The sequence below is a fragment of the Ambystoma mexicanum genome, chromosome 1q, assembly GCF_040938575.1.
Source record: "Ambystoma mexicanum isolate Mex_15411 chromosome 1q, UKY_AmexF1_1, whole genome shotgun sequence".
In the NCBI taxonomy this organism is placed as follows: Eukaryota; Metazoa; Chordata; class Amphibia; order Caudata; family Ambystomatidae; genus Ambystoma; species Ambystoma mexicanum.
Window position 1 is genome coordinate 1,546,414,260 of NC_090922.1, and position 21,055 is coordinate 1,546,435,314.

General features: G+C 48.6%; 2 pseudogenes; both read left to right on the top strand.

The window, feature by feature from the left end:
• The first annotated feature begins 3,284 nt into the window (after positions 1 to 3,284).
• The window catches only part of LOC138551770 (zinc finger protein 84-like), a 94,994-nt pseudogene continuing 77,223 nt past the window's right edge, over positions 3,285 to 21,055 (top strand).
• Positions 3,285 to 21,055, top strand: part of LOC138551786 (zinc finger protein 84-like) — a 34,447-nt pseudogene continuing 16,676 nt past the window's right edge.

The window sequence follows — 21,055 nt, forward strand, 5'->3', positions numbered from 1 at the left end:
ATTCACCTTGTTGTGGGCGATATAGTCAATACATGTGCTGAGGTCTGCTTCCTTCTTTAGGACAAAAACAGCACTGACGCTGCTTGTGACTTTGATGGTGTTATGAAGCCATTACCAAGTACTGGTCCATGTATTTTTTTAGGTGTTCATTTTCTGCGGCAGTCTGGGCATGAATCCAGCTGCACAGTATCTGAGCCTCTGGCACTATGTCGATTTGGCAATCGTAGGATTTGTGCAGGGGTAGGACATTGACTTATTCTTTCGGAAAAACATCTTCGAAATCACAGTATTCTCCAGCAAGGTTGCACAGTGATTCTACAGGTGGCTCTGCCAAGACCATTCCAGCAATGGTGATAACCAAGGCTTTTGTGTCGTTTTTTTTACCCGGCAGGGAATACAATGCTTCTTACAATGCAAAGATCTGAAATCCATCACTCTCTGAACCCAGTCAATCAGCGGGTTGTGCGTCACCAACCATGGCATCCCCAGAATGAGTTGCAATTGTGGGCCAGCTATAAGATCGAAGTGCATCTGTTCTCGATGCCCATTTCCACATAAGTGTCAGCATCTGAATGTGTGTGGTAACCGGCCATGAGATTAACACAGAACCACCCAACGCGCACGTTTACTGGGTAGCATTTGTGTGTGGTTCTGAAAAGGCAATGTCCAAATAATTCCCAGTGGCTCCACAGTCAATGTAAGCATTGCATGCTACCATCACGTTGTCTGCTACTGCTAGAGTCAGTGGGATAGCCATGTGTGAATTCTTGCGGAGTAGACTGGGACAGCCATCCTCTTGTCTTCCTGGTCTTCCTAGTTTTCCAGGTTTCATATTGACTCAGGAGACTCTTGCCGACTCGTCTAGTCACCCGTATGGTCCTTTGCCCACTCTTGATCCTTGCCACACACTCCCGGAGAAAGTGACTGGTGTGATGCTGGAAAGGCTTTTGGAAGGACAGGGCCTTCTCGTCCTTGTCCTCCCACTTCTCTGTGAATATTTTCTGTCTGTTTTCTGCCGTCTGACTCCAGTCTAGGCCTCTGGGAGTACAGATCTTAATTTTTCTTATTTTGGTGAACAATGCCAATAGGATACCCATATGGCACCCATGGGTCGGTGTACACCCTTGAAACCCTAGTTTGTGTTTTTAGGCCAGGTAGCAGGGTATGGGCTGGCGGCAGCTCCATGCTGATTTGGCAGTGACTCTGTCTACCCCATTTTGGGATACCCAGGCCCTGCCACAGGAATCGATGGATTCCTGGACAAAAGCACAATGGCCACTTTGTCTGTTGGTTTCTTTTGCCCTTCTACCTCAAAGTCATGAGAAACCCTGACTGTTCCCTTACCCTGAATATCTGTTGGGTTGAAGGATCATATTGTTTAAAAAAAGAACTGTGTTAAATAATAACATAGTTTGTGGTTGTTACTTTGTGGGGGGCTGGGGGATTCAATGTATCTAAGAACTAGCCCAGATCACCTCCATTGAGTCTCACCCTTGGTTCCTCGCCCATTCCTACCATTAGAGTGGGGTGCCTCTGTTCCTCTACCCCAACCATATAGTGCCAGTCTTTACAACCAGGCTTCCCGCAGTATAAAGTTGTTATATGTAGCAGCTGTCCCTTTCTTCTTTAGTGAAGGGTCCCCTGAGCCTCACAATCTGCATGGGTTCAGGGACTTCCGTTCTGGTCATCGTGCTTGCTCCTTCTCTTATTCTGACGTATAGATTCCGAGGCTTACCCATCGTTTTACTGACTCTCCTCTTGGCCAGCCGATTGTCTAGCTGGGTCACTAGATCTATGTACTCGTTGTTAGGTGGGTTTATCATTGCACCATTTGCACCAAGATAGCCTTGTGCTCTTCTCTCAATCCCAGATAGAAAAGGGAGGACCTTTTTTCATCAGGCCAGTGCGTTTCCAACTCCAAGCGATTGAAGATAGCGATATATATGCTAGTAGGGCTTGTGATCCCTGTCGCAACGATAATAGCTGGTTATGAAGGGCATCGGTGTGTGTCGTTCAGGAAAACACATATATTCAGTTCTGATCGAAATGCCCTAAAATCTTGTAACACGGGGTCATCTGCCTCCACCAATGGGATCGAGTAGTCCACTGCATGTCCACCCTGGGTTGAGAGGACAAACACCACCTTTGTGCTGTCATTGGAACAAGCTGCTGGGGGCAGATACAATGTAACCGACATTGGTTTATAAACACTGGGAACTTCTGCGGGTGCCCTGTGAACCACTCTGGTGGTGCTAACGGAACCCGAGGTGCAGCATTCACTTGTATCGGGTATCTCTTCACCACTGCGCCTTACAGGCTCTGTGGGGGCACCACCTCTAGTCGTGGCAGGGGTGCGGTTTGTGCTTGCAGTGCATTCACGTGCTGAGCAAGCGCTGCTGATTCAGCTCGTCCCGCATGTAGTTCAGCGCTAATGTCTTGTATGAGGGTGGCCAGATCTGTTAGCGAGATGGCGGAGTTCATGGCTCTTGGGCTGGGCTAAGTTCATGGACCGGGAGTTGCCATGCTCACCTTACATTCTGGAGCCAGTGGGAGCGCTGTGAACCCACCACCTCCTCCTCTACCAGATCTCCTGAGTTAAGATTAATATACAGCCCTGAAAGACCATGTTAAGGGAATGGGGGATTGGTGTGTCCCTTTTTTGCAGGTCCCTCACTCCTGAGTTCGTAGTTTGCCCCTCCTATGATGCTGTGATCAAGAGGACCCAGTTAATAATATACTCCACAACTCCTGAGAATCCTCCCTAAACCTTCCCTATTCCCCCTAGACTCCACTATGGTGTTTACCTGAAAGATGAGAACTATGGCATAGGGAGGGATGTTTGTCAACTCCTCCAACCAGTTAATGAGTCACTGGCAGGACTAACTCTTGTCCAGCTACGTCAAGTTTGCTTGATTGCTACCAATGTTGTTGCTGCTCTATAACATGTGTGCACCAGTTGGCTCATTGGTTTCATGTTCTTGTTGCCATTATAACACGTGTGTACCAGTACCTTCACTGGCTTTATGTCCCAATATTAATAACAGTGTTCTTGTTTGTTTTCTTCAATTTTCCTGGAAAGTGCCAAAGAACACGCAGCGGCTCCTTGGATACGGCAAAGGTGCTTTGCAGGCTACTCCTTATGGGAGCGGGGGGTTCTATAGTGCGTAGTAGTCGGGAGCAGCTGCGCGATAGACCATGAGACGCCACTTAAATGTTAGCAGATAGAAGAACAAAGTGACGCGTGGGTAAGAACAAATTAACGCTGTTCCTTTTCTCTTGATTGCAGGCTCTCTTCGAGGATCGGAAGACGGAACAGCAAGACGTTCTGCAGGACAGGTAAGGCTTGTGAGATGAATGCAATGCCACATGGTATTTTGATAAACACTTGTGTATAGGCGCATATCATATCATATCGTGGTCTCCCAGTAGTTGTAAAAAATTTGACATGTCTTTTAGGTATTTAGGATTTCTTAATCATCATGAAACCAGTGGACATGGGAGGAGCCCTTGTTATAATGGATACAACCTTTTACAACTAAAGTTGCCATTATTACAAGACATTAGAGCTTACCTTGAACTTGACCAGGATCCAACCATGACCATTATGACATTCATTATTGTGGTAATGTAAGTTCCCAGGACACATCTGTCAGGTTCCACAGGTAAGCTTTATTCCAGTTACACTTAAGATGGTAAACATGAACCACTGTGTCCCATCACCCAGGCTAGGCCTCTCCGACTGACAACTCCTGGAACCTTCAATGACAGGCATTCCTACACTCACAACCAAACATTCTGTCAGACACACCAACATTCTCTCAAGTATTCCCAAGCACCTGCATTCACACCAAGCATGATACAACAACTATTGACACCATAACGAAAGCACAAGAACTGGAATGGATAACATCACGTTCCAGAGAATTCCTGATTAACAAACATCCCATTACTCTGGTATTTTATGCACTCCTAAAGATCCATAAGAACACCATCAATTCAGACCAATAGTAGCAGGGACAGATTTTTGCTATTGAACTCATTAATCTGATCCTGTATAATAATGTCTTCTGATATGAAGGTAAATACTACTTGCAGATAGCAGGGACATCAATGGGTTCTCCGGTAGCACTGGCGTACGCTAATGTCGTAATGTGCACGGGCTCTATTGGAATGTTGATGCCAGTTTGTGGATCAACATTCCAGGAGAGCAGTTAGAAGAGACTCTGGAGGAGGCAGCTGCTTGTGGGGTCTATGCAAATAAAAGAGAGTGATAACTTACCCTTGTGTGGAAGGATTTTGTCATTGGCGACGAGGACTCGGCATAGACCCCGGTTCCACGTGTGCGCTATCTTTATCCAGCGCAGCTGCATCCTCGAGTCCGGAACGTGCCGGCGAGGTCCCCCCCGGAGCACCCAGGCATCGATTGGTGTTCCCCCACTGGATTGGCCTACAGAGCTACGTGTGGAAAAGGGCTGGGTGGCGGAGCCCTGCGACGGTGCTTGTGACGTGTCCTTTTTCGGACGCGTTCTTCCCTGCAGCCGCGGATGAGCTTGAGGGGCTACCGGCGGTTCCGGGTGGTTGCTGGGAGGCCCGGAAGGACGTTTCTGCTGGCGACTGGGGGATCCAGTTTGTGCGACGGCTGTGCGGACTTCCGTTGCGTTGCTTCCGTTGTTCTGTGTGGCCTGGTGGGTGTAGCCATCGGGGGCGGGGCTGCGAGTCTCCGTACATGTGGAGGAGCAGACGGAGGAGCAGACGCTGACTGAGTGACTGCCTTGGGCCGTGTCCGGTGGGGATTGGCCTTCCCTGAGTCAGCTGGCCCAGGCCGTGCCCCCCACAGGTCCACAGCGCAAGTGGGCAATTGGGTGCCGCTGGAAACGGCTGGCTGGTGTTTGAATGCTGCGGTTTAAAACGGATCCAGCATTCAGGTAACACGTGCTGCAACCGTGGCGATTAGTTGCTTGGGGCACTGCAATCAGCGCATGGGTGCATATTTGTCAGCCGCAGGAGGAGTTCTGGCTGCTACTAGCATTGCATCCGTGCTGGTACTGTGACTCACCCAGACCAACAAGTCGTTGGAGTACTGCATTATATGCATTATATGTGTGGGTGCACATGTCTGCTTGGAGGTTCTACAGTCGAAGTATGGGTGCATATTTATAAAGTCACAGCTGCAGGTGGAGTTCGTACTGTTACTAGCATTGCATCTGTGCTGCTATTGTGACTCACCCAGGCCAACGGTCGAGTTGGTAGTACTGCATTATGTGTGGGTGCACATGTTCATGGTGACATTTGGAAGGGGTTTTTGTGCACTTCTTGCATTATTGTGTCTCTAAGAGGGGTACAAGGCTGCATATACTGGTTTTGGGGCCCAGTGACTGGGGAATTTTTGTGTAGCATGTTGCACACGGCTGCCAGGCCTCCACTTGCCTTTTTGCCAAGCCCTGGAGAACCTACTGCACCTTGGGAGCAGTGGGTAGATGCTTTCAAGGTTTATCTCAGGGCTGCTGGGGGTGCCAAATTCAGTGATGACGAAAGGGAGGCTGCATTGCTCAATTGTATTGGCACTGAAGGGTTGAGGGTTTTTCGGCATTTGCCTGGAGAAAATGTGATGGTTCAAGGGGGCGCTGAGGGTGAATTGGTAATAAGTGCGTATGAGACTGCTTTAAGGAAATTGCAAGTGCGATTTGGTAAAAGGGTTAATGTGGTTTTGGAGAGATATAAGTTCTTTTCCAGGGCGCAAGGCCTTACGAAAAGCATAGACACCTATGTTACGGCATTGCGTGCACTCATGGCTACATGTGGCTTTACTGGCAATGGGGATGAACATATCAGGGACCAAATTATGATGAAGACGTCCAATCAGAAAATTAGGGAGAGATTGTGGATTGAAAGTGATCCGTCATTGGTTAAGGTTTTGGAAATTGCCAGAGCAATTGAAGCTTCAAAAATGAGTGTACGAATTGTTACCGAGAGGGAGGTGTCTAGGGAGGTGGTTCATGCAGTGATGCCAAAGAATAAAAAAAGTGTGGTGGTTGGTCAAGGTGGTAAGGGGTCCAAGGGTAAGGATGGGTGCAGGAATTGTGGGTGGTCTAGTCATGCTGCTGATTGTAAGTCCTGTCCTGCTTCCAATGTCGAATGCAGAAAGTGTAAACGGATGGGCCACTTTGCACGCATGTGTAAGGGTCTGGTGGTGGCCAATGTGTCTACGGATGAAGCCATGGTGGTGCCGGAAAGTGCATCAGGGGGTGGTTCGGGTCAGAGTGTGATTTTGCAGGTGGAGGTAAGTGGGCGGAAGGGTCCGTGGGTGTCGGTATTGGTAGATCAACATCCCCTAGATATGTTAGTAGATTTGGGGTCACCCTACACCCTGGTGGCTCCGGAGGTTTATCAGGAGGTGCTAGGAAAACAAGTTTAGGATTTGTTGGCCCCGGACATCAAACCATGCGCTTATGGGCAAAATGCCATTGATCTACTGGGATATAGTTGGTCTAAATTCTCTTTCAGGGGGAGGCAGACTTCTGGTAACCTTTATGTGGTTTCGAAAGGCACCAGTGTGTTGGGTTGGGATGAGCAGGCAGCTTTGAAAATACAGATACATCCTGGTGAGGAGGTTCCAATTCTCAGTGTGGGGGAGGGAGTGAGTCAGACTGGTATGGTTACCCCTACCGTGCTCATGAGTGAATTTCCTGAGGTGTTTTCCGACACTTTGGGTAAGCTCAGGGGTTTTACCCATCGAATAGTTTTGAAGAAGGGTGCTGTCCCCAAGGTATACAAAGTGAGGGGTGTGCCGGTGGCAGCGAGACAGGCGTTGGAAGAAGAATTGAACAAATTGCAGGCAGCGGGTATAATTGAACCCATTGAGTCATCAGAGTGGTTGTTTCCCGTGGTCTTGGTCAGGAAAGGTGATGGGAGCATCAGAATGTGTGTGGACCTCCTGGGGTTTAATTCCAGCATATGGGTGGATCAGCACCCCTTGCCGAATATCAATGAATTGTTATTGACATTGGGGGAGGCCAAGTATTTCTCCACCTTTGATCTGTCAACGGCATATCATCAGATTGACCTGCTGTCACGCCACTTCGGGGGAGACCGAGGTCCAGGGCGATCGCTCTCCCCTCTCCTTCCTGGCGGATCTACCCGCGCTTTCGCGTTTGGGGAGCCGCCAGGAGGAGAGCTTCAGGAACCGCTGTTAGTGGGCTACGGCGCATGCGCGGGAGACCACTGTCTCGGTCCCGCGCATGCGCCGTAGATCAGGCTTGTACATCGGGAAGGACTCGCCTTCCAAGCCTCGTTTTGGGTCCGCCGGCGCTCGGAGGTGAAACAGCTTGCGTTTCAGGCCTCGCGGGCGCCGGCGGCCCATAAAAGGAAGCGGCAACAGAAGCTAATCGCGTCTCAACGCGGAAGCTTCGTTCGTGTTGCTCGCTCCTGGTTTTCCTGCGAAACCAGCTTCCCGCTATCCTGCCCTGCCTACAGCCTGTCTGGGTATCCTGACCTACTTGCCCTGCCTGACCTGCTTGCCCTGCCTGTCCTACTTGCCCTGCCTGAACTACTTGCCCTGCCTGTCCTAATTGCCCTGCCTGTCCTACTTGCCCAGCCAACTACCTACTGCCTGCCTGGGTATCCTGCCTTCTTGCCCTGCCTACAGCCTTCCTGGGTACCCTGTCCTACTTGCCCTGCCTGTCCTACTTGCCCTGCCTACAGCCTTCCTGGGTATCCTGTCCTACTTGCCCTGCTGGGTACCCTGTTCCACTTAGGGCCCTGTTGCTTACTTACCCTTTTGTCTGCTTGAGGGGTCCAGTTAGCTCTAGGTCTTTTGGGTCTCTCTGGTCCCTATTTCAGTACCTCGGTTCCTTGTTCTGCCCTGCGTCTTGCGGGTTCAAGGGTCCCCTCTGATTCCCCTGGGACCTTTAGCTCGTTCCCAATCTGGTTCCCCTTTTCCAGCCTGTCTCAGCCTGGTGCTTGGTGCTCCATCTTCTTACCAGCTATCCGAAGTTAGCCTGCAGCTTGGTGCATCGACCTTCAACTTGGACCTCGCCTTGTTTCAACTCTTCAGACTGACCGTAGCCTCTCCTGTCTGTGCTTGCACAGTCCCATCGTCACGTTAATCGGGAGAGTGCTTTCCGTGGCGCTGGGAGTCTGCCCATCCTCCACCCTGTGCCATTTGGGTGGTGGAGAGGCGGGTTCCCCGAGTCACACACTCATCGTTCAGAAGACTGCAGTCTGGCGGCCTCAACAAGATCCACATCAAGTAAAACAGGTACACAATCATCACGAACATCTCAGCTTGACAGATTGAGACGCCTGCCTTCAGACCTTGAGATGGAAGATTCGCAAGAAGTGCGGAATGAGTTACAAGCACTTAGGGCAGAGATGATCGCCTTACGCCAGGAGAACCAGACCCTACGCCAAATGATAACCCAAGGGGTACCGAGTACCTCACAGGTGGAAGGATCTTTGGCACACACAACGCCTATCAAGTTCGATGGAGACCCACGACGAGTAGCAGAATTCTGTAATCATTGTTGAATCCATTTTCTTTTTAGATCGACGCATTTCAATAACGACAAGGCCAAGATCGGTTATATCTTGGGTAATTTGACGGGCAATGCTCTGGCCTGGGCAACTCCGTTTGTGGTTACCAATAGCCCAATCCTGAACGACTTTGCAGCTTTCGAAAAAGCATTTCTTGTGGTCTTTCAGACCCCCAACCTGGCCTCCGCTGCGCAGAACCAGTTGATGGATCTAAAACAGGGGAACGTCGACGTAATAACATACATCAGTCGATTCCGTCTGCTGGCAACCGATTCCCAATGGCCGGAAATCACACAAAAGACACTGTTTCGCCGTGGGCTGAGGGAAGAGTTTAAGGATGAGTTACTCCATATACCCGAACCCGAGACTCTTCAACTACTAGTTGAGCAGGTGCTCCGTATTGATCAGAGACTGGCGGAACGGAAGGCAGAGAGACGTCGGTTCGAGAGGGGCAGTTCCAGGACAACCGGTTTACCTGCCGGATCCTTCGGGTCTACTGAATCTGGACCAGAGCCTATGCAACTAGGGGCTATGAGGGGTCCTTTATCAGAGGAAGAGAGAAGACGGAGAAGAACTTTACGCCTATGTCTCTATTGTGGAGCTGCTGGGCATTTCCTGGGTACATGCCCTCTACGGTCTCAGAAGAAAAAGGCGGAAAACTAGAGGACCTGTCGTGTGTTGGGAAGGCAGCGACAGGTTCCTCTCTCTCTTCAGTCCTTTCCGCGTTTTGTTCGGTTCTACATCCCATGCAACCTGCGGTACTACAGACTCTGAAGATTCGAATCAAGCTACCCGGCAGAAGTGTGGAGGTGTTTGCTCTGCTGGATAGCGGGGCTTCCGGCAATTATATAGATGAAACTTTTGCTTCTGTGAATCGGATTCCACTCCTGTCCAGAGCCACTGCTCTGTCCGTGCAAGTTATCGACGGAAATCCTCTGTCCTCTGGCCCTGTCCTGCAATCCACAGTGGGTCTATCTCTTCGGATCGCCAACCATCTTGAGGAACTCGCTTTGGACGTCATAAAGTCTCCCACCTACAAGGTGGTTTTGGGATTACCTTGGCTACAATACCATAACCCGGTAATTGATTGGAGAAAGCACACTCTGACCTTTTCCTCTGCTGTTTGCACTCAGAAATGCTGTGTGTCTACGCCAACTCGGGCTCCATCGACCCCCTTGAATCCTAACGGAAACGGGGTCCGTGTGTGTTCTGTCTCTCATGTTCCTCAGGACTACGCCGAGTTCGAGCATGTGTTTTCTGAACCGGGCGATATACCTCTACCACCGCATCGCCCGTTTGATTGTTCAATCGAGTTGTTACCTGACTGCGTGGTAACTCATGGGAAACTATACGCTTTAACACGGGAGGAGAAACAAGTGCTACGGGATTACTTATCGGATTGCTTACGAAAAGGGTACATCGTTCCGTCTAAGTCTCCTGCGGGGTTTCCTTTATTTTTTGTGAAGAAGAAAGAAGGTACCTTGAGACCTTGTGTTGATTATCGTGAACTCAACGAAATAACAGCTAAAGACCGGTATCCTCTCCCTTTGATACGCACTATCCTGGATACTTTACATACTGCCCGGATCTTCACTAAACTGGATTTACGTGGAGCGTACCATCTGGTACGTATCAAGAACGGGGACGAATGGAAAACGGCTTTCAAGACATCATTTGGCCATTTCGAGTATAAAGTCATGCCGTTCGGTCTGTGCAACGCCCCGGCCGTTTTTCAACGATTAATGGACAACATCTTTAGTGATCTCATTGGTTTGTCGGTCTGGATATATCTGGACGATATCTTGGTTTTTTCCAGATCCATCGAAGACCATGTAGAACATGTTCGTGAGGTCCTTCAACGTTTATCTTCCAATCACCTATTCGCAAAGGCTGAGAAATGCAGTTTTCACTTGTCCAGCATTGAGTTTTTGGGATTTGTGATCAATCAGGATGGGATAGAAATGGACCCCAAGAAATTACAAGCCATACAGGAGTCGACTCAACCCCATGATGTAAAATCTCTGCAACGCTTTTTGGGATTCGCAAATTTTTACAGGCGCTTTATACCACTGTTCTCTCAAATTTCAGCGCCCCTTACCCGTCTGACCAGCAGTAAGATCACTTTCAGGTGGGATTCTCTCGCTTCCCAGGCATTCGACACCTTGAAGTCGGCCTTTATGGTCGCCCCCATTCTGCGCCATCCTCAGGACGATCTACCTTTCATCGTAGAAGCGGACGCATCAAACTTTGCTGTGGGTGCAGTCCTTCTGCAGAAAGATCCAGAAACCTCAGTTGAACATCCGGTGGCCTACTTCTCGCGCAAGCTGAGTCCCAGTGAAAGAAACTATGCCGTTATCGAGTTAGAACTGTTGGCTATAAAAACCGCGTTCGAGGAATGGAGGCATCATCTACTCGGAGCCCGTTTTTCGGTGGAAGTACGTACCGATCATCGCAATTTGCAGTATCTACGCTCCCTGCAATGCCGAACACCCCGACAGGCTAGGTGGGCCTTCTTTTTCTCCCCTTTTGTATTTCACGTCACATACATTCCGGGAACAGCTAATCTGAAAGCGGATGCTCTCTCACGATCCCTGGAGAAAGGGGAAGAAACGCCTAGTTTGGATCAGCCTCTGCTTTCCCCCCAACATTTCTTATTGACCTTGTCCTCTCACTTACAAGCCATCGCTGACGCCACCAGGACGGATCCTGAAAGACCGGTCCTTCTTCGGCGCAAGTTCGTATCGGAACATGATGGACTCCTGTTTTTTCGGAAGAGGCTTTACATTCCCGAGGGTTCGGTTCGTGAAGGCATATTACATGGGTTACATGACTCTCCCATTGGTGGGCATCGAGGGGTGAGAGCAACATGTGAACTGATTTCTCGACAATTCTGGTGGCCTAGGTGGGCTACCGAGGTTAAGGGATTCATCGAGAGTTGTCCCGTCTGTGCTCAATGTAAAGTCCCAAGGAGACGACCTCTGGGTTTACTGGTACCCACTGAATTGGCACCATACCCGTGGCATACTATCGCCACTGATTTCGTGGTTGAACTACCTCCCTCTGACGGGTACACTTGCATCATGGTCGTGGTCGACAGTTTCACTAAATATGCCCACTTCATTCCATTCCACAAGATCCCTACGGCTGCTCAGATGGCTTCCGTCTTTCTCCACGAAATCTATCGATTACATGGTCTTCCAGAAAAGATAATCTCGGATCGTGGTTCTCAATACCTTTCTGCCTTTTGGAACAAGGTGTGTAATCATCTGGGTGTACGTAGAGCGTTGAGTTCTGGTTATCATCCACAGACCAACGGTCTTACCGAAAGGACTAATCAGACCTTGGAGGAGTACCTCCGTTGTTTTTCCAACGCCACTCAGTCCAACTGGAAGGCATGCTTGGATCTCGCTGAAGTATCCTACAACAACACTATTCATGCTTCCATCGGAATCAGTCCGTTCTTTTGTTCTACTGGTCAACATCCCAAATTGGTGCCGTTCCATCCTGTACCCACTAGTACCGTACCATCTGCTGATGCCTTGGTCTCCAATATACAACGACAACAAGAATTGGCATATGATATCCTGAAGAGAGCGAAGGAACGGATGAAGGCCCAGGCTGACAGGAAAAGGAGTCTGGAACCAGATTTACAAGTAGGGCATAAGGTGTGGCTGTCTTCCAAAAATCTGCCTTTACGCAATTTACTGGTTAAACTGGCCCCCCGGTATTTTGGTCCATTCACGATAACCGAACGGCTATCCTCTGTGGCCTTCCGTCTTCAGTTACCTCCCTCTTGGCATGTACACCCTGTTTTTCATGTCTCCCTTTTGAAACCCTATGTAGCAGATCCCTATGGTCGGTCCTGTCCTCGCCCTGCCTCTGTCATAGTCCAAGGGGTTCCAGAATTTGAGGTACAAGAGATTTGCGATGCCCGCTATCATAGGGGGGTGCTCCATTTCTTGGTGGATTGGAAGGGGTATCCAGCTTGTGATCGCACTTGGGAGCCTCATCAGCATGTGCATGCCTCCCGCTTGGTGCGGAAGTTCTATGATCGGTTTCCTTGGAAACCCGGGGCTCCGGGTCTTCCTGGGGGGGAACATAGTGTCACGCCACTTCGGGGAAGACCGAGGTCCAGGGCGATCGCTCTCCCCTCTCCTTCCTGGCGGATCTACCCGCGCTTTCGCGTCTGGGGAGCCGCCAGGAGGAGAGCTTCAGGAACCGCTGTTAGTGGGCTACGGCGCATGCGCGGGAGACCACTGTCTCGGTCCCGCGCATGCGCCGTAGATCAGGCTTGTACATCGGGAAGGACTCGCCTTCCAAGCCTCGTTTTGGGTCCGCCGGCGCTCGGAGGTGAAACAGCTTGCGTTTCAGGCCTCGCGGGCGCCGGCGGCCCATAAAAGGAAGCGGCAACAGAAGCTAATCGCGTCTCAACGCGGAAGCTTCGTTCGTGTTGCTCGCTCCTGGTTTTCCTGCGAAACCAGCTTCCCGCTATCCTGCCCTGCCTACAGCCTGTCTGGGTATCCTGACCTACTTGCCCTGCCTGACCTGCTTGCCCTGCCTGACCTGCTTGCCCTGCCTGTCCTACTTGCCCTGCCTGAACTACTTGCCCTGCCTGTCCTAATTGCCCTGCCTGTCCTACTTGCCCAGCCAACTACCTACTGCCTGCCTGGGTATCCTGCCTTCTTGCCCTGCCTACAGCCTTCCTGGGTACCCTGTCCTACTTGCCCTGCCTGTCCTACTTGCCCTGCCTACAGCCTTCCTGGGTATCCTGTCCTACTTGCCCTGCTGGGTACCCTGTTCCACTTAGGGCCCTGTTGCTTACTTACCCTTTTGTCTGCTTGAGGGGTCCAGTTAGCTCTAGGTCTTTTGGGTCTCTCTGGTCCCTATTTCAGTACCTCGGTTCCTTGTTCTGCCCTGCGTCTTGCGGGTTCAAGGGTCCCCTCTGATTCCCCTGGGACCTTTAGCTCGTTCCCAATCTGGTTCCCCTTTTCCAGTCTGTCTCAGCCTGGTGCTTGGTGCTCCATCTTCTTACCAGCTATCCGAAGTTAGCCTGCAGCTTGGTGCATCGACCTTCAACTTGGACCTCGCCTTGTTTCAACTCTTCAGACTGACCGTAGCCTCTCCTGTCTGTGCTTGCACAGTCCCATCGTCACGTTAATCGGGAGAGTGCTTTCCGTGGCGCTGGGAGTCTGCCCATCCTCCACCCTGTGCCATTTGGGTGGTGGAGAGGCGGGTTCCCCGAGTCACACACTCATCGTTCAGAAGACTGCAGTCTGGCGGCCTCAACAAGATCCACATCAAGGAAAACAGGTACACAATCATCACGAACATCTCAGCTTGACACCTGCATATTGATTCTAGGCCCTTGACCTCATTTGTGACTCCCTTTGGGGCATACCGGTTTTGTCGCATGCCATTTGGTCTTGCCTCAGCTTCTGCCGTGTTCCAGCGGTTGATGCAACAGATGTTTGGGGAGGTGTTGGGAGTGAGTTATTTTCAAGACGACATCCTTGTGTGGGGCAGGAGCAGAATTGAGCATGATGTGAGAGTTAGGAAAGTCATGCAGATTCTCAAGGAAAGAGGGCTCACGGTGAAATTATCCAAGTGTCAGGTGGGTGTGGAGGAGGTTACCTATTTAGGTCATACTCTCAATTCACAAGGGGTGAGTCCCAAGAGGGAGCTGGTTCAGGTGTTGAGTGACACGCCGGCTCCGGTCAATAAAGATCAGCTGAGGGCTTTTTTAGGCCTTGCAGAGTATTATGTTAAATTTGTGCTCAATTATGCTGAAAAAACTGGCTATGAGGGCTCTCATGAGGAAGTGTGTCAGATTTGTGTGGACTGAGGAGTGTGGGGAAGAGTTTGAGAGAGTCAAGAGGGATGTGGAAAATGCTCCGTGCCTGAAGTCATTTGATCCAAAAAACAAGACTGTTCTCACTGTGGATGCGAGTGAGGTGGGTTTGGGTGCGGTGTTAGAACAATGGGTGCATGGTGAATGGATGCCAGTGGCTTTTGCCTCAAGGACGTTGAGGGATGTGGAAACTAGGTATTCTGTAATTGAGAGAGAAACTTTGGCAGTGTTGTGGGACTCAAAACATTTCAGGACATTTTTGTGGGGCATACCGTATGTTGTCGGGACGGACCATAAGCCGTTGGTCCAGGTATTCTCAACCAAAGGTGTTATGGCGGTATCCCCGAGAATTGCGAGGTGGTCAGTAGAGTTACAAGATTACAATTTCTCGTTGCAATATTTTCCAGGGAAGTTTAATGTTGTGGCGGACTGTTTGTCCCGGTTGCCGGTGAAGGTGGCGGACAATCAGGCAGGTTTGGTCAAAGATGAGGACTTGCATGGATGTCGTGTTGCATATGTGGCATCTGCTGTGGAAAAGTCGGTGTGGGATGTGGAGTCAGAGGCTGATGACGAATTGAAGTGGATTAAGGAAGGTTTGGTGAAAGGTTGGCATTTGGTTAAGGACAAACCGGAAGGTAAAGGTTATGCCCAAGTTTTGCATGAATTGGCTGAGGGTCCCTGGGGTGTCTCCAGAGGTTCTAGATTAATTCCTCCTGTAAATTTAAGAGGTAAAATGGTTGAGTTGGCGCATGCAGGTCATTTGGGCCGATCCCTTACCAAGAGGAGACTTAGGGAAGAGTACTGGTGGCCGTCCATGGACAAGGATGTAGAACAGGTGGTGAAAGATTGTCAAGCATGTGCCATCAGTGATAAAAGTAAGGTTGTGCATCCCCAACCGGTACATCCTGTGGACATACCTAAGCAAGTGTGGACCAAATTGGCTTTGGACATCATGGGTCCTTTTGAGTGTTTGGAGCCGGATGGCAAATATCTTTTGGTTTTAGTGGACTATACGTCCAGATGGATTGAAGTGGCGGCCTGCGCCAGTGTCAATACTGATTCTGTTATTGATTTTCTAAGGAAAGTTTTTGATCGGGAAGGCTTACCTGCCAGCCTGGTTACAGATAATGGTGTCCAGTTCACGTCTCGAGTTATGAGACAGTTCTTGGACCAGCATGGCATCTCACATTGCCGGACAGCTTTATACAATCCATCTGCAAATGGACTGGTTGAGAGGGCCAATGGTACTATTAAGTCAGCCATACAATTGGCTCTTGCCAATGGTTTGGATTGGCAGGAAGTGGTGACACAATATCTTGCTGCATATCGGAGAACTCCTAATGTATTTACGGGGAGGTCTCCATTTGAGCTCATGAGGGGCAGGAAGGCAGGTACCATGTTGAGGACTTTGGCCATGGGGGGTGGTGGACCATGTCAGGTGGAATTGCAGGATATACATCGCAGTATTCTGGAGCGCCAGGAAGCTGTGGTTTCTTCTCAGAAGTTCAGGAAGGAGTTGTCTGTGAAGGTGGGGGATTATGTGCACATAAAAAATCCCAGGAGGGTCCATAAGGGTAATTCTACATTTTTGCCTTCGAGGAGAGTTGTCAAGGTTGGCAGGGCTCACGTACATTTGGAGGATGGCTCGGTGTGGAGTAAGAGAAGAGTGGTGGTGGATGGCTGCAATGGCGAGTGTCCGGGAGGTTCACAGGCAGAATTGAACAAGGGAGAGTTCAATATGGAGTCCCAGGAAAATGTGTTGGACTATGATCCTGTGAATGCACAGGCGGTTGGGTGCGAACAAGAAGGAATGATTCCAGGCCCTTCTGGTTTGGATGTGAATGTGCAGGGCGGAAGTGTTCATCCCCAGGAGTGTGGGAGTACTTCTTCTCAGCCATGTGTTGTGGGGCAAGAAAGGGGTGGGCCCCCCATAAGATTTAGAGATTACATTTGTTAAAGGTTCTTATTGATGTATTTTGATATTATAATTATAAATTTGTTCTTGCATCTTAGCAACATATTTTGCTTAACTTTGCAGGTGTCTTCGTGTCCACTTTTGGTTATATTTTCATTATGGTGTTATATTGTTCAAGCAAGTATACTTATGTTATGTAAGGGAAGAGGATATGTCGTAATGTGCACGGGCTCTATTGGAATGTTGATGCCAGTTTGTGGATCAACATTCCAGGAGAGCAGTTAGAAGAGACTCTGGAGGAGGCAGCTGCTTGTGGGGTCTATGCAAATAAAAGAGAGTGATAATTTACCCTTGTGTGGAAGGATTTTGTCAGCTAACATCTTTATGTACCATTTTGAGATGATGAACATCCTTGGGAACCCCATTTGGGGAGAGAAAATCCCCTTTTGGAGATCTATTGATGTGTTTGTCATCTGGAAAGGCTCACGAGCTGAGTTACAGGAATTCTTTCACTATCTTAATCAATGCCACGAACGCATCAAATTTACACTGGAAGTGGGTGAACCTTCATTAAATTTCCTGGATGTATCTATGACCTTTTCTAACACCGAATTGCATACCACTATAAACCGAAAATCGACGAATGTGAATAACATCTTGCACTTTGGCAGTTTTCACCCTAAACACCTTAAACAAAGCTTACCATACAGTCAATTCCTCAAAATAAAGAGTATATGAGATGATGACGGAAAGATTTAGGAAGAGGGGCTTCCGAGCAGACATCCTACAGTAGGCTATCATTAGAGTGGAGCGTCAACTCAGAGCGGAGCTTCTACAGACTAGAGTACAAGACTAATCCACACTCTGAAATGCTCGGCGCAGACCCACCAGATAGCACGTATCATCAAGAAAAATTGGAATTTGATCGAATTGGACCCCTTGCTCAACAAACCTTTTCCAGAACCACCTATGTTGGCCTATAAGAGAGGCAGGAACTTCAGAGACTCATTGATCAAGGCAGAAAGGAACAAAAACCCACAAAGACAGTACTGCACAGACAGAAAATGGGAACTTTCCCATGCCTGGATTGTCAACATTGTTCCTATGTTATCAAGGGCGACATCATACGCCTCCCGCATACTGGCAAAAGGATTAAGCTCAGACACTTCGCTACATGCAAAACGAAAGATTTTGTCTGTGCACTCAAATATCCCTGCAGAATATTTTATGTTGGACAGACGATCCGATGAGCAAAGGATCGCTGGACAGAACACAAGTCCAATATCAGAACAGTTGACATGAAATCACCAGTATACAGACACTTTAAAGAGGCCAGCCACACCGTGGCCCAGATGAGATGTGTGATATTAGTAGTGATCCACCCACTACCAAGAGGTGACCTCATGAAATAACTCACACACAGAGAATTATACTGGATCCACACTTTGGACTCTGTCAACCCACTAGGTATGAATGAAGATTATTACCTAGGGCCCTATCTCTAGACGAGACAGATGAACATTAACAGGTGAATACCCCTATAGGGATTACATGAGGATGCACCAGTATTCATATCAAGACCCCAAGGACCAGCATGCCCTTGAGGGGGTGTTACGAGACCAACTAATGGAAAGGGGATCTACCTCATGCAAGAATGGCGCTCCAGATGAACATGATCATTAGAAACATGATTTAGAAGCCCCATGACCATGTTACTTAGATACATATACATCTTGGAATCAACTTGTGGGGAGACGCACCCTAACAAATTGATGAGATATAACCGACTAATTTCCAAATGTATAGCATGATTGGAATTTCCAATGTGTCAGTATGATATGGACACTTTTGCGAATGTATTTGAGAAGAAATTGTATCATATTAATGTGAGAAAAATGTAATCAAGTGTATTGATGCACATACAAAAGGATGTCCCACCCTACAGCCTGCTCAATCTACTTAATTACGAGGTTAGCCAGAACATTTACACTTCTAGACAATTACTTAGCTCATTTTAACTTCCATCAGTTATTACCCCTTTGAAGGTGCCAACCCGCGTCTTTACACACAACACACCTCGATATAACTTCATGTGATAACATGGGCATGTTGCAGTGCTTCAAACCGTCTTTTATATTCACTTGGCTATAAAATGAGTGCACACTTTAAACCATGTATTACGGTACTTCCGAGAAGATGCAGTGACCTGGATTTCCATGGCAACGCGTATGGCGATAACTGAGTTGCAGCTATAGTCTACAAATGAGTAAACGCATTAATAACAAAAGAGGTTTATATATCTCAAATGTTAAAGGTATTTGTACCGCGTACCATCACCAATGGAGTTGGTCCCCAGGCGCTCTGGCGGATCTGAAAATGACAAGGTGGGATGGGTTAGTAGGTGAAGCGGGAGTAGGATAGTGAGAGGAGTGGTGTTCTGTTCTGTTGGCAGCTTCAACTCGGTATACACCGGGTGCTGAGCTTCAGTGCGAGTATCAGATTGATGTCAGTCCTCGTGTGCTGTTGGTGTTGCTTATGTTTTGTTGTGGTGTTGTGAAGTGTGTGCGGGTTGTTGTGCGAGAGATGGTTGTGTGAGATTTTTGAGTGAGATAAGTCTGCAGAAATGCTGAGTTTTTTGTTAGTCGGTTGTATAAAGTTTAACAGACGTTCAGAAATCTGTCAGAGAGTGGCGCTCGCCAATCCTCCCAATCTCATCAGGGTGGGCAGAGGGGTTACGCCTGGCAGGTTTTGATTTGTGTGAGGCGCTCCCTGTGCTGTTCTAACACGCTCTGTAATTGTTCTGATTGTTCCTCGCCGTTCTATTCTAGCGGGTTCTGTAGGTGTTATAATGCTGATGGATTGATTAATGTGGGTTGGGTGTCTATTCTCCTCCTTGGGTGCTGGGGCTGGTGTAGTGGACTTCTTCTAACACACTTTCTATCTAGATGCGTCTGCCGGATTGGATATGGTACGTCCGGGGGGGAGTGGATGAGTCATTTAAGGGCTTTCATCTGGGTCTGAGTATGTGGTCAGTCTCTGGAGACCTCCTTTGTGTCTATTTCCCATGATATCTTATGGTCTGTCGTGTGGTCGGTTCTTTGGGTTCAGTGTTTGTCCATTTTGAGAGTGTCCAAGGTTGGGGTTATTTTCATAGTTGTTTTAATGGGGTGGGCATTCTAGTGCGTCGCTGTTGTGGTTACGCTGTGATGAGCCATGATTTGAGTAGTTTCCTGAATGCTAGGTGGTTTGTTGTGTTCCGTATATTCTTAGGTAGGTCATTCCAGGTTTTTGGTGCCTGGTGAGAGAAAGAGGATCCTCTGAGTTTTCTTCTGTTTGGTTCCAGGCGTATGTCGGTGCTTGATCTCAGTGTTCTTGTCGGTTGATGTAGGCATAGTTTATCGCTTAGGAATTCTGCGCCTTGTTTGTGTATTGATCTGTGCGTGATGCACATGGACTTGAACTTTATTTGCAGTTTTAATGGTAGCCAGGGTAGTATTTTTAGCGTGGGTGTGATGTGTTCTCTTCTGGGTAGCTTGAGGGGGGGAGTCTGGCTGCTGCATTCTGTATGCGTTGCAGTTTTTTTAGAAGTCGTTCGGGCATGCCCAGGTATAAGCTATTGGCGTAGGCTACTCTGGACATGATCAGAGCGATGATGGTAAGTGTTTTGTTGGCGAACGACAGGAACGGTAGGATCCTTTTTTCTGCTCGCAGGAGGAAGAAACATTTCTTGAGTAGAGAGTTTACTTGTGGCTCTAGAGTGAGGTTGTTATCCATCAGGACCCATAGGTTTTTTGCAGTTGATGAAGGTTCTGGTGTGGTGCCGAGCTCTTTTGGCCAGGGGATGTAGTTGATGTGTCCTCCCTTTTTTGAAACAATCATTATCTCTGTTTTGCCTGGGTTGATTTTGAGATGGTTGAGGTTCATCCAGTTGAATATATCACGAAGGCAATTCTCTAGTGTAGTGTTTTCTTCTCGGGTGTCTTGTATGTTGAAGATTATTTGAGTATCGTCGGCGTAGTTGTAGCATGTGAGGCCGTGTTTTTTGATGAGTTTGATTAATAGATACATGTAGATGTTGAATAGAAGCAGGGAGAAGGATGATCCTTGTGGTACTCCGCACGTGGACTCTCTAGGTTTGGATTTAAAGGTTTCATCCATACGGTTTTGGTTCTGTTTGTTAGGAAGGATTTGATCCATAGTAGGGCGGTGTCTGTTATCCCTAGTCCTTCTAATCTCTTTATGAGGATGTCGTGGTTGACGGTGTCGAAAGCTGCGGCAGATCAAGGAGAATCAGGGCGGTGCTGTTGTGTTAGTTGTGTCCGAGTCTGTGTTAGTTTTTAGGTCGTCCCATATTGAGAGGAGAGCTGATTCTGTTCCTCTCATTGATCTGAAACCAACTTGTGCCTGGTCTAGTAGGCAGTGCTCTTCTATGAATTCTTGGGTTATTTTGTAGATGTACATTTCTAGCAGTTTGGCTATGTAGGGTATGTTGGAGATGGGTCTGTAGTTGGATAAGTCTTCTATGTTTCCTGTTGTGTCTTTGAGTAGCGGCTTGATGTAAGCGGATTTGAAGGCCTGTGGTACTTTACCTGTGAGATTGAGAGGTTGAGGAGATTCCTGTGGTATTCCATGGGGGTTCCTTGTTTGAGAATTGTTTTGTATATGTCCGGGGGGGCAAGGGTCTTCAGGAGAGCCTGATTTGTTGCTTTGGTTTACCAGTTTGGCGAAAGCCTCAACTGATATTTATGGGAAGCTTCGTA